The sequence below is a fragment of the Triticum aestivum genome, chromosome 4A, assembly GCF_018294505.1.
Source record: "Triticum aestivum cultivar Chinese Spring chromosome 4A, IWGSC CS RefSeq v2.1, whole genome shotgun sequence".
NCBI classification, from domain to species: Eukaryota; Viridiplantae; Streptophyta; class Magnoliopsida; order Poales; family Poaceae; genus Triticum; species Triticum aestivum.
The window spans coordinates 642423874-642434216 of NC_057803.1; the positions used below are offsets into that span (position 1 = coordinate 642423874).

Consider the following 10343-nt stretch of genomic DNA (forward strand, 5'->3'; position numbering starts at 1 on the left):
ATCTTCTTTCAAGTACTTTTGTTTTCTTTTCATATTATGCAGCAAAAAAACAGAAATAACCACTAGTGATTTATTACGATTTTTTAGAGAAAGAAAAAAAATCAGTGGAAGCAAGCATGGGATGATAGCGATAAAGTAGGAACGAGTCGTTCGGATCTTTTTATGTCTTCTCTTCTTAGATCAGATCGGACGGTGCTCCATCAGTCAATCTGGCTACTGGAAATATGCATCACAGTCCAGTTGACCGCTGACTTGCTTCAACTTTCTGCATCCCCAATCCGGATCGTGCTGGCGGCGGCTGCCATGAGCGCCCACCCATACGCGCTGGCGGGGCTCGAGCTCACGGGCTACGTGCGCTGCGCCTCTCCCAGCTCGAGATCCTTGCGGTCTACCTTGGCGCCTCCCTCTTCATCCCCCTCTCCGTCTGGCTCATCTCCGGTACACTCCAGTCCAATCCCTCTCTTCCACCTCCCTCTCCTGACCCTGGATCTCATCGTGGCAGGGAGATGTCGCCGGCTATCCAAGTCCGACTGTGTGCTCATCTGCTGGTGGGCGTTCACCGGGCTGAACCACATCCCCATCAAGGGCCCCTTCGTCTTCACCCCCGATTTCTTTGCCAAGGTCAACCCGAATAACTTTGATGAAGTCTGTTGGTCGCCGGCGGCCTCCGCCGCGTCAATGTACAGCTCAAAATCAGTCAATGTCGAGATTTAAGGTCGCACTGTCTAAATATGCTATCATTGTTGTTCCGGGAAGGTGTACAACTAAGGAGACTCCAGATACGTCGCCAGGGACACGGCCACCGTCACTGACGAAGGGATCACGACCGTGCTGGAAGGCCATGCTTCGCTGCTTGCAGTGTATGTCTTGTCATCCTTGCCAACTTGTTATGCAGACTTGTGTTGTGGAGTCTGATTCCGCGGAGTGTCGTGCGATGTACTGATATCTTGACTTCATATATCTGATTCTGGGTCACTGTTATAGTTAGCTTCTGCCTCCTGGTAGTGAAGCTCAGTTATCAAACATGGTTCTGCAATGGGGTTAATTAAGGCTTCAGACCTTGCTTTCACTATGATGAAAGACACTGATCTCCAAAGCAGATCATTAACCTCTAAATTGATATTCATGAATGTTTATAGCTGGGTATTGAAGACTAGTGTTGTGTATTCACATGATACGAGCCTGGAATGATAAGATCAATATTTTAAATAGCGCGCTACAAAATATAGCGATGCCCTTCTCTAAATGCTACACAAGTTATAGCGCGCTAATAGCGTGCTATATTTCAAAATAGCGTTTGTAAAAGAAATCAAAATATCTAGAAATAAAGTATTTAAGCAACTAAATTTTCCATAGGAGCAAGCAATATATGCATCTGATAAAAGGAGTGAGAAAGCTAGTGGTCGTGGGTTGGTTTTGGCCTACTGGGCCTGTTGGGCTGTGCTTATTTCAGTTTTGCATGGTCTGCACGTTATAACGTTACAACGTTACAACGTTATAGCGTGTGTAGCGCGCTAATTACATGATTAGCGCCGTAGCGTCTGATTTTGTCAAAACATAACGTCTCCCTTCCAAAAATGCTATAACCGCGTTATAACGGCGAAATAGCGTGCTATTTAAAATATTGGATAAGATAATGGCATAATGCAGTGCACACAGATTACATAATTCGTTGATAAATGATGTGTTTTTTCGTGGCGCTACCTTGTGGATAGGTTTACAGGCTCTGAAATGAACGCGCGTCATGATTGTTTGAGTGTTCAACTAAATCTAAACAAGATATTTAGAGTCATCGAAAAGACATAGTTTAACAGAAAGTGGGTGTGCCAACTACCAAGATTATAAGCTCTCTCAACATTCATCTAAAATTGTATTGTTGAGTCCTATTCTGCGGAGGTTCATGCGATGTACTAATATCTGGAATGCATATTTTTGATTCTGGGTCACTCTTTGTAGTTAGTTTCTGGTAGTGAAGTTCAGTTATCAAACATGGTTCTGCAATGGGGTTAAGGCTTAATCCCTTGCTTTCACTATGGTGAAAGACTTTGATCTCCATAGCAGAGCAGTAGCCTCTAAATTAACATTCATGAAAGTTTATAATTTGTATTGAACACTAGTGTTATATTCACATGATAAATGGCTGGACAGATAAGATAATGCAATGCACACTTATTACAGAATTCTTTAATACATGAGGTGTATTTTCATGTTGCTACATTGTGGATAGGTTTACGGGCTCTGAAATGAACACGCATCATGATATTTTGAGTGTTCGACTCAATCTAAACAGGATATTTGAGGTCATCATATGACATAGTTAACAGAAAGTGGGTATGGCAACTACCAGGGTTATAAGCTCTGTCAACTTAGTATATGCTATTAATTTTACATAATGCATGGTGGTTTTACAGATCTACATGCTTCCCAGACAATAGTTATATTCAATAAATCTACGAGAAGTGTTTGGTAATTAATTGTGTAAACAAAGAATACAGTTCCTTTTTGTGTTTTCAATTTCTCACGAACTAAATCGATTCAACTACAGAGCATAGAAACACAACTACCCAAGACAGTAGCCATATTTCTAGTGAACTGTTCCAGAGGTTTGACAAATATCAGCTTGACACTTGCAGTGAAATATTTCAGCGAGACCTTATTTGTAGTAAAATATTTCAGTGGGAACTTATTTACAACAAACGGCAAGCTCAGTTTCTTCATGGAAGTCACTTGTAGAAGTGCGTATCCCACATAGTTAGTACGAAATTTTAGGTAAGGGCTGTTATAATTTTTATATGTACTCCCTCCGTTCCTAAATATAAGCCTTTTTAGGGATTCCAATGCGGACTATATACTGAGCAAATGAGTGAATCTACAATGTAGAATACGTCTATATACATCCGTATGTAGCTATCATTGAAATATCTAAATAAGTCTTCTATTTAGAAATGGAGGGAGTATCTTTATTTTATCTTACCACAAGTTTGCTCCGTGTAGCTATGTTGTTGCATCTCGGAAACGCTACATCCATATCCTCTAGTTCTCTGTATGCCTGGGTCAGCTCTACGGATGCTTGGTCTACATCATAGCGGCCTACTTGGATGGCTTTAACTTCTGGGCCAGTCCATTCTACTTCTGGGTGTATTTCATTGGCGCAAACAGTTCATGGATCGTGATACCAACGTTGATTGCCACAAGGAGCTGGAAGAAGATCTGCACAACGATTCATCAAAGCCAAAAGGTGAAGACTAAGTAAAGCCTGCCATAGTCAGGGTTTGGTTGCAACCAGTATGCACTGCACTATGGAAAATATTGTTTGTTTGCAACACTGAAATTGTTGTTTTATTACGAGAAATGTGCCTGCGCAACATTGTCTCAAACAACTATGTAATACTTGATGGTGTTTCCCTATCGAAGAGTGTGCTACTTATTTGCATTAAATGAGAAGGTTGTGCCACCATGAAGGGCCTTCCTTGCATAGTGTGTATACAATATAATCTAGTTTTTCATCTCTCTACTGAACTCCATAACCTTTCTTTTGCTTTCAGCAAATAGAATTTTGAAGCCAATTGTATTGTGATGAATGATAATACTTGTGACGGTGATGATTACCTTAATTATTTTGTACATATAGTTTATATTTCTCCCATGAACCTTGTGCCCTTGTTTTTATTCTAGTTATTCGGCTCTCTGATTTAGCAATTTCTGTTATTCAGGTTGGGCACCACCCTTGATGTGATAACAAGTTGAAATACCAAGATCTTATGTGTAGTTAGTTTAGAAAGAGAGTTTTGGTTGGGAAAGCAGGAAAACCAAGTCGGAGCCCATGGAATGGCATGAGCTGTTTCATATAGAAAATTGAAAATTTATGAAGCATAGAAAAATATTTCTCACCCTAATAGACATCAATGCGTCGTCGAGGGCGTGTAGAGGTGTGTTTGCGTTGGATCTCGCAGGATTCGGTCGATGTTGGTCTTCTTCGGATCCATTTGCCGTTCGTCTTTGTTTGGATGTTTACGTGTTTGATACTTTCGATCTTTGATTTTTTTTTTCATCGGTGATGTTTGCTGTTGTGGTGCGCTGGCCTTACGGGCCTTAATTCGATGACTTCCCGACAGTCTAATACAACAAGGTTTGCCCGGCTCTAGCAAGGGAGAGGCCAAAATGGCGGCGCGCTTTCGGCTCGCTTCAGTGATTGTAGTCATCGCTAGGTTGTGTGCGGAAAACTTCCAATCTTTTGTACTACTGTACGAATACCCAATTGAGGTGCCTGGACGCCAACCCAGGTCAACGCAACTAAAGGATAAGGCTTAGTCATCTAGGGGCACGGCGAAGTGCTGTTTAGTGGGACAAGCTTCAATATTCAGACAAAAGTTGAGATCTATGGTCCGGTGATGACAATATGAATCACTGACTTACGAAATGCTGCATTCTGACTCCAATGCTAAATTCTTCAGTTTATATGATATTTCATTCATACTGATGGTGTGCAACCCAACCAACTCCCTGAATATTTATAACCAAATGTGATTTGTACAATCGTGGAACTAATGTACCACGGCCTTACCAACATGTTTTTTATTGGACGCTCATAACTGGCGAACGTTCGCCAGGGAGGGTGGCAGACGCGAACATTATAGGTGGCATTTTTAGTTCTGAGGGGGTGGCAGTTTCTTCAGAGTGACATGACAGTTTCTTCAGACAAGACATTTTTCGGTTGAAAACTGTTGTTATATGATTTTTCTTCAAAATTAACGTGCCAACAAATGGCGTTCGCTTGCCACCCTCTCGCAATGAACATCAGCTGGGTAACATTACCGTTTTGGTTTGCCGTACACACAAGAAAAGATAGGTGGAAGTTTTCAGCCGGGATTTGTTTCACTTATACACAGCAGATAACTACTCAAGACAGAACTGCGCTAACTATCACCCATATTTTAGCGAACATATTCCTTTTTCATTTTATTTTAGTGGCTCATGGTGAGGTCAACACAATGTGCCATTTTGTGGTGCACGCTGTTGCTGTCCGGGCAGGCAACGCCAAAGATATCAGAGTTGTCGGCACATCCCAAGTGGAAACAAGCTAGCTTTGTCCCTGGCTGTTGCAACCTCTGGCGCTGGAACGATGAAGGATGCTCTAGGCATGTTGCACGGAGACGTGTGCCTGCCGCCCCACCAAATGGCAAATCACAAAATACTCTACACGGTTATACATATTATTTCCTGTACCCGTCATTCCTATATGTAAGTCGAGTATAAATAATGACAGCTAGTGTAGATGAAATAGACGTGGTACAGAAACAAACCTCATAGGTTTCACTCAATAGGTAGAAAGATAGCAACAGATCAAGCTGAACAACATTGTGACTGTAAGGATAAATCTACGGGCGAAAGATGCTTTCGTAGAGAGAGAGATATTGTGAGGTAGAAGGCTGTGGGTGGGGGCCGACAGGTTAAACTCATCATCAATGAAACATGTACTCACATGGGAGTTGAGATGGTCCAGTAATGTTAATAGCACAAGTACGGATATACTAGAGTAAAATGCAAAAGGTGTTTAGTCATATAACTTCAAAACTGCAGCCTTAGGTCCCAAAACTAAGTTTGTTCAACTCATGTCCTAAGCTCTGGAAGCGGCTGCATACCCCTTCGCTCTGGTACGCAAAGGCACACCAAGCGCTAGGGTTTGTTGTGTCTCCCGTGGGTGCCACTGCTGGTCTACATCGTCTCCTGTGGTCTTAGGACCATGGAGGCGTGGTGGATCCTGGACCTTGCCGGCAGGAGGGTTCTGTATTAGATGGTTTTTTGAGTTTTGTTAGGGTTCTTGTCGAGCTAAGAGAGGCAAGGCGACGGCCGCTCTCCAGAGATGGAATAAGGTTCTCCCTGCCTAGCCCCCATCCCGGTGGTGCTTCTAGCATCATTGGAGGGCATGTGGAGATTTCTCTCCTATGGATCTCGCAGGATTCCGTCGGCATTTGACTTCATTGATCCACGTGAATCCAATTTTCGTTTGTCCGTGTTCATGTGTCTACATGGTCGTTGTCGGTGTCAAAATCGGCGGATCTCGGGTAGGGGGTCCCGAACTGTGCGTCTAGGCGGATGGTAACAGGAGACAAGGGACACGATGTTTTTACCCAGGTTCGGTCCCTCTCGATGGAGGTAAAACCCTACTCCTGCTTGATTAATATTGATGATATGGGTAGTACAAGAGTTGATCTACCACGAGATCAGAGAGGCTAAACCCTAGAAGCTAGCCTATGGTTTGATTGTTGTTCATCCTATGGACTAAAACTCTCCGGTTTATATAGACACCGGAGAGGGCTAGGGTTACACAGAGTCAGTTACAATGGGAGGAGACCTTCATATCGTATCGCCAAGCTTGCCTTCCACGCCAAGGAAAGTCCTATCCGGACACGGGACGAAGTCTTCAATCTTGTATCTTCATAGTCCGGGAGTCCGGCCAAAGGTCATAGTCCGGCCATCCGGACACCCCTAATCCAAGACTCCCTCAGTAGCCCCTGAACCAGGCTTCAATGACGATGAGTCCAGCGCGCAAATTGTCTTCGGCATTGCAAGGCGGGTTCCTCCTCCGAATACTTCATAGAAGATGTTGAACACAAGGATAGTGTCCGGCTCTGCAAAATAAGTTCCACATACCACCATAGAGAGAATAATATTTACAAAAATCTAATCTGCTGACGTATTCCGTAGTGTGACATCACGCCACAGCCAAGCCTTTATTTGAATCGTTTTACCGTCCCACCTCAGCGTGTTTAGCGAGGCGGTTTCCTTGGCACGTCTTGTCAAAGCAGAGATCGTGTCCCTTTATTCCGGGATTCTCATCAATACGGACGTGGGTAACCCAACCGCGCCATTGGTATGGCTTCATAATTGAAAGTGAGTCTCAAACGGTCACGGGGAGGGCTCTTGGTATTCAACCCCTTTATAAAGGGACCAAGGCTCGACTCTTTTCTTCCAATCCAATCAAATCCGCCTCCTACCTCGAGTTCCAACACACAAAGCTTCAGATTCAGGCGCTTCGGACCTTCGATGATGTCCGGCTCCGACTTCCAAGGCCGGTGGATGCCTTCCTCCGCTACGAAAGAAGACGTGCGGAAGCTGAGAGACGCCAGGTATCTGACCGGCAAAATCTCGCATAGGCTGCCTGCTCAAGGGCAGGCTATTCCCACTCCCCAGCCCGGTGAGAGTGTGGTGTTCACATCTCACTTCCTTCAGGGGCTAGGCTTCCTGATTGATCCCTCCGTGAGGGGGCTCATGTTTTATTACGGGCTGGAATTTCACGACCTAGCTCCGGAGTCCATCCTCCAAATCTCATCGTTCATTGTCGTGTGTGAGGCCTTCCTCCATATTACTCCTCACTTCGGGCTGTGGTTTAAAACCTTTAAGGTAGAACCGAAGATGATCGAGGGGCAGCACGCGAGTGAGGAGGGGCCATTATAAGCAAGATTGCCGACACTCCATGGCCCGAGGGCCCCTTTCAAGAGGAGTTCGGCTTATGGCAACGAGAGTGGTTCTACATCACAGCTCCCAGGGGCACCACGTGGGTGGCGCCACATGCTTTTTGCTTGGGTCCCCCACCACGGCTAGCGTCATGGGTCAATAAAGGGCTTAACTAGGGGCCGCTCAAGGATGTGCCCTTGCTGCAGGGCCGCTTTCGAGATCTCCTAGAGAGAGACATCAATTTGGCCATAGTGGCGCAGGTTATGCTGATTCGCCGCATACTGCCCTGCAAACGTCGCATCCTCCGCCTGTGGGAATTTAATCCGGAAGGGCCACGAGCTCTCCAACACTTTATGGGCACGACGCTCGTGGAGATGTACAAATTGTTCTTCGAATCACAAGCAAGGTGTCCGGACTTGTCCGAGGACGCATGCCTGAGCTGCAATCGCCCGGATACTCAAGTAAGTAGCCCCATACCCAGACACGCCATCCATATATTTATCATAAAACTGCCCTTAAAAGAGCTATCCTTTAAACATGAATGGATAGCGGAAGCATGGCATATCAGGTGTCCGGCCCCCCTCCCTGAGACCATGCCGGATCCCGTGCTGACCAGGATGCAGGAGATTGTGCCTTTTGAAGAAGGCGAAGAGGGGAACAAGGAAGCTACCGCCTTCATGAAGGAGGCTGTCAGGAAGGGAGGAATCGAGAACTCCTCTATCCAGGGAAAGAAGAGGAACGCCTGTGAAAACTCGGAGGCGATCACCTCAAAGCGGGGGAAGAAATCTTCGTCAGAGGGTCCGGTGCCGGAGAGTGCTCCGGCCGCATTGTGCCCCCAAGGGGATCAGCTCTCCAACGAGCCGTAAGTAAAGAGGGGGCCTTTAGAATGAGTGATATCCCTGTTTTCTTTCTGAGGAAGATAACCAAAATTTTACCTTGCAGTTCGGATCTCAACCCTTCTCAGCAGAGCTCATCTTCCGGGGATCTCCGTCCAGAGATGATGGAGAGCGAAACGCCTCCCCAAGCTGTACCATCTCGCGAGGCTGGCGACCCGGAGGTGTCGTCTCGGAGGATTTCTCCAAATCCATACTTTGAAAAAGGTCGTCGGACTAGTCCGGCACCTTTAGGTGCACGGTCAGAGGGGCTACAGGATCTGCTCGGGCGAGCGTCTATCTCAGAAGAACACCGTGTGTTGATGAACACGGTGATTAGAAGGATTTCAACCGCGGAAAGTGGATTGTATGAGGCCGCCAGGAGTTTACTGACAGGTTTTGAGGTACGCGGAAAGATGTACCCTTTTACAGAGCTGCATATATAAAATGCGCCCTGTATAAATAGTAGCCCCTGAGACTCTGTGTGTTGTCAAAAATGACGATGCACAGAGGATCATAATCCAGGTATAATATGTCGTGTTTCCTATGTAGGCGGCGAGGTGTTCGATGGCTAGCCGGACTGATGAATCTGCCGAGCTAAAGCGGCAACTTGACGTAGCAGATGCTGACATCGCGCTTGTAAATGAGCGGCTAGACGAGGCACAAGGTATGTAATGTCTCCAAAGACATCTGATAAGAGGAGCTTGATGACCGTGCCTTATAACATATGTGCTTAATGCAGATGGTGCCGCTGCCGTGGATAACCTTCGGGCGGAACTTGCCCGAGCCAAGGAGCAAGCGAGGAAGAGTGATGTGGCTGCCGTTAAAGCGGCTGAAAAGCTAAAAGCCGAACAGGCTGCTCACTGCCGGAGCAAGAAAGAAATGGCTGAGATGGCTGTAAAATTGAAGGATGCTGCCGACCGTTGGAAGCTTTGTGAAGAAGAAGATAGGGTGGCACAGAAGGACCTAGAAAAGGTCACTGTCGAGGCCAAGGACACTCGCTCTGCAATGAGAGCTATGAAGGAGGAGCTACGTCAGGCCGAAGATATCGCGGCTGGAAAGCCCTATATGCTGCAAATGAAGTTCGGGGATCCTAAGTATGCTCCATTGGACCGGAAGTGGAGTGCGGCGAACACTTATCTGGATTTGGCGGCAAGTGCCGCGAACGCGACCGAACACTTCCGGGGTCTGGATGACCATAAATTGGAAGAGCTGTTTTGGTCGCAGTTCCATAATCCAGAGCGCCCACTTTCGGTAGCCGACAGTTTGGCCACTTGGGCGGAGCTGAACAGGTTGTCCGGACTCGCTATGAGGTACGTCGTAAGTCATCTGTGGCCGAAAGAGCCAGAGCCGAAGAGTTATTTTAGCTTGGTGAAGCAGTTCCTTGGTTCGGTGCCGCATGTTGATGCAATGAAGAGGTCAGCGTGCATAGAGGGTGCACAGATGGCTCTTGCCCGTGTCAAGACATACTGGGCGGATATGAAGGCCAGTGTTGTTGCATCCCGGGATTCGGACGAAAGCCGAGTACCTGCCAAGCACTACTTTGGGGAAGTTCTTCAGGGCGCTCGTATAATAGAGACGGAGTGCTCGAAGGATGTTGTGTTCGAATAACATGTGCTATTGTAAAACAATATTTTGATAGGATGTAAAAGCTTTTTATACTTGTGCTTTCATGAATTATAATGCCTCCTGTGCGGCCGTTAATGTATATGTGTATATAACCTGAAAGATGGCAGTCGTTGGCTTCAGCCCCCACACATATAATGCGGGGGTGTTCGGAAAAGGCACCTTTTCACACTTGATCCAACGTCTTGGTCCTATAAAGGAGGTGATAGCGCAGCAAACTAGGCAACCGGACTATAATGCTTTATCACTTTCACTTAGCCATAGGAGTTTGACAGTGGGGCTACTGAATAGCCCCTAGGGGCACCGCGCTCGCCCGAATTCGGGGTGTGTGTGTGCCTGACCGGGAAACGGCCCTTCGCTAATGCGGAGGTATCCTAAAGATTCCGG

At 46.3% G+C, this 10343-nt stretch overlaps 1 pseudogene; it reads left to right on the plus strand.

Annotated features, from left to right (window-relative positions):
- The first annotated feature begins 294 nt into the window (after positions 1-294).
- Positions 295-3309, plus strand: LOC123082859 (probable 3-beta-hydroxysteroid-Delta(8),Delta(7)-isomerase; annotated as a pseudogene).
- The last annotated feature ends 7034 nt before the right edge of the window (positions 3310-10343 follow it).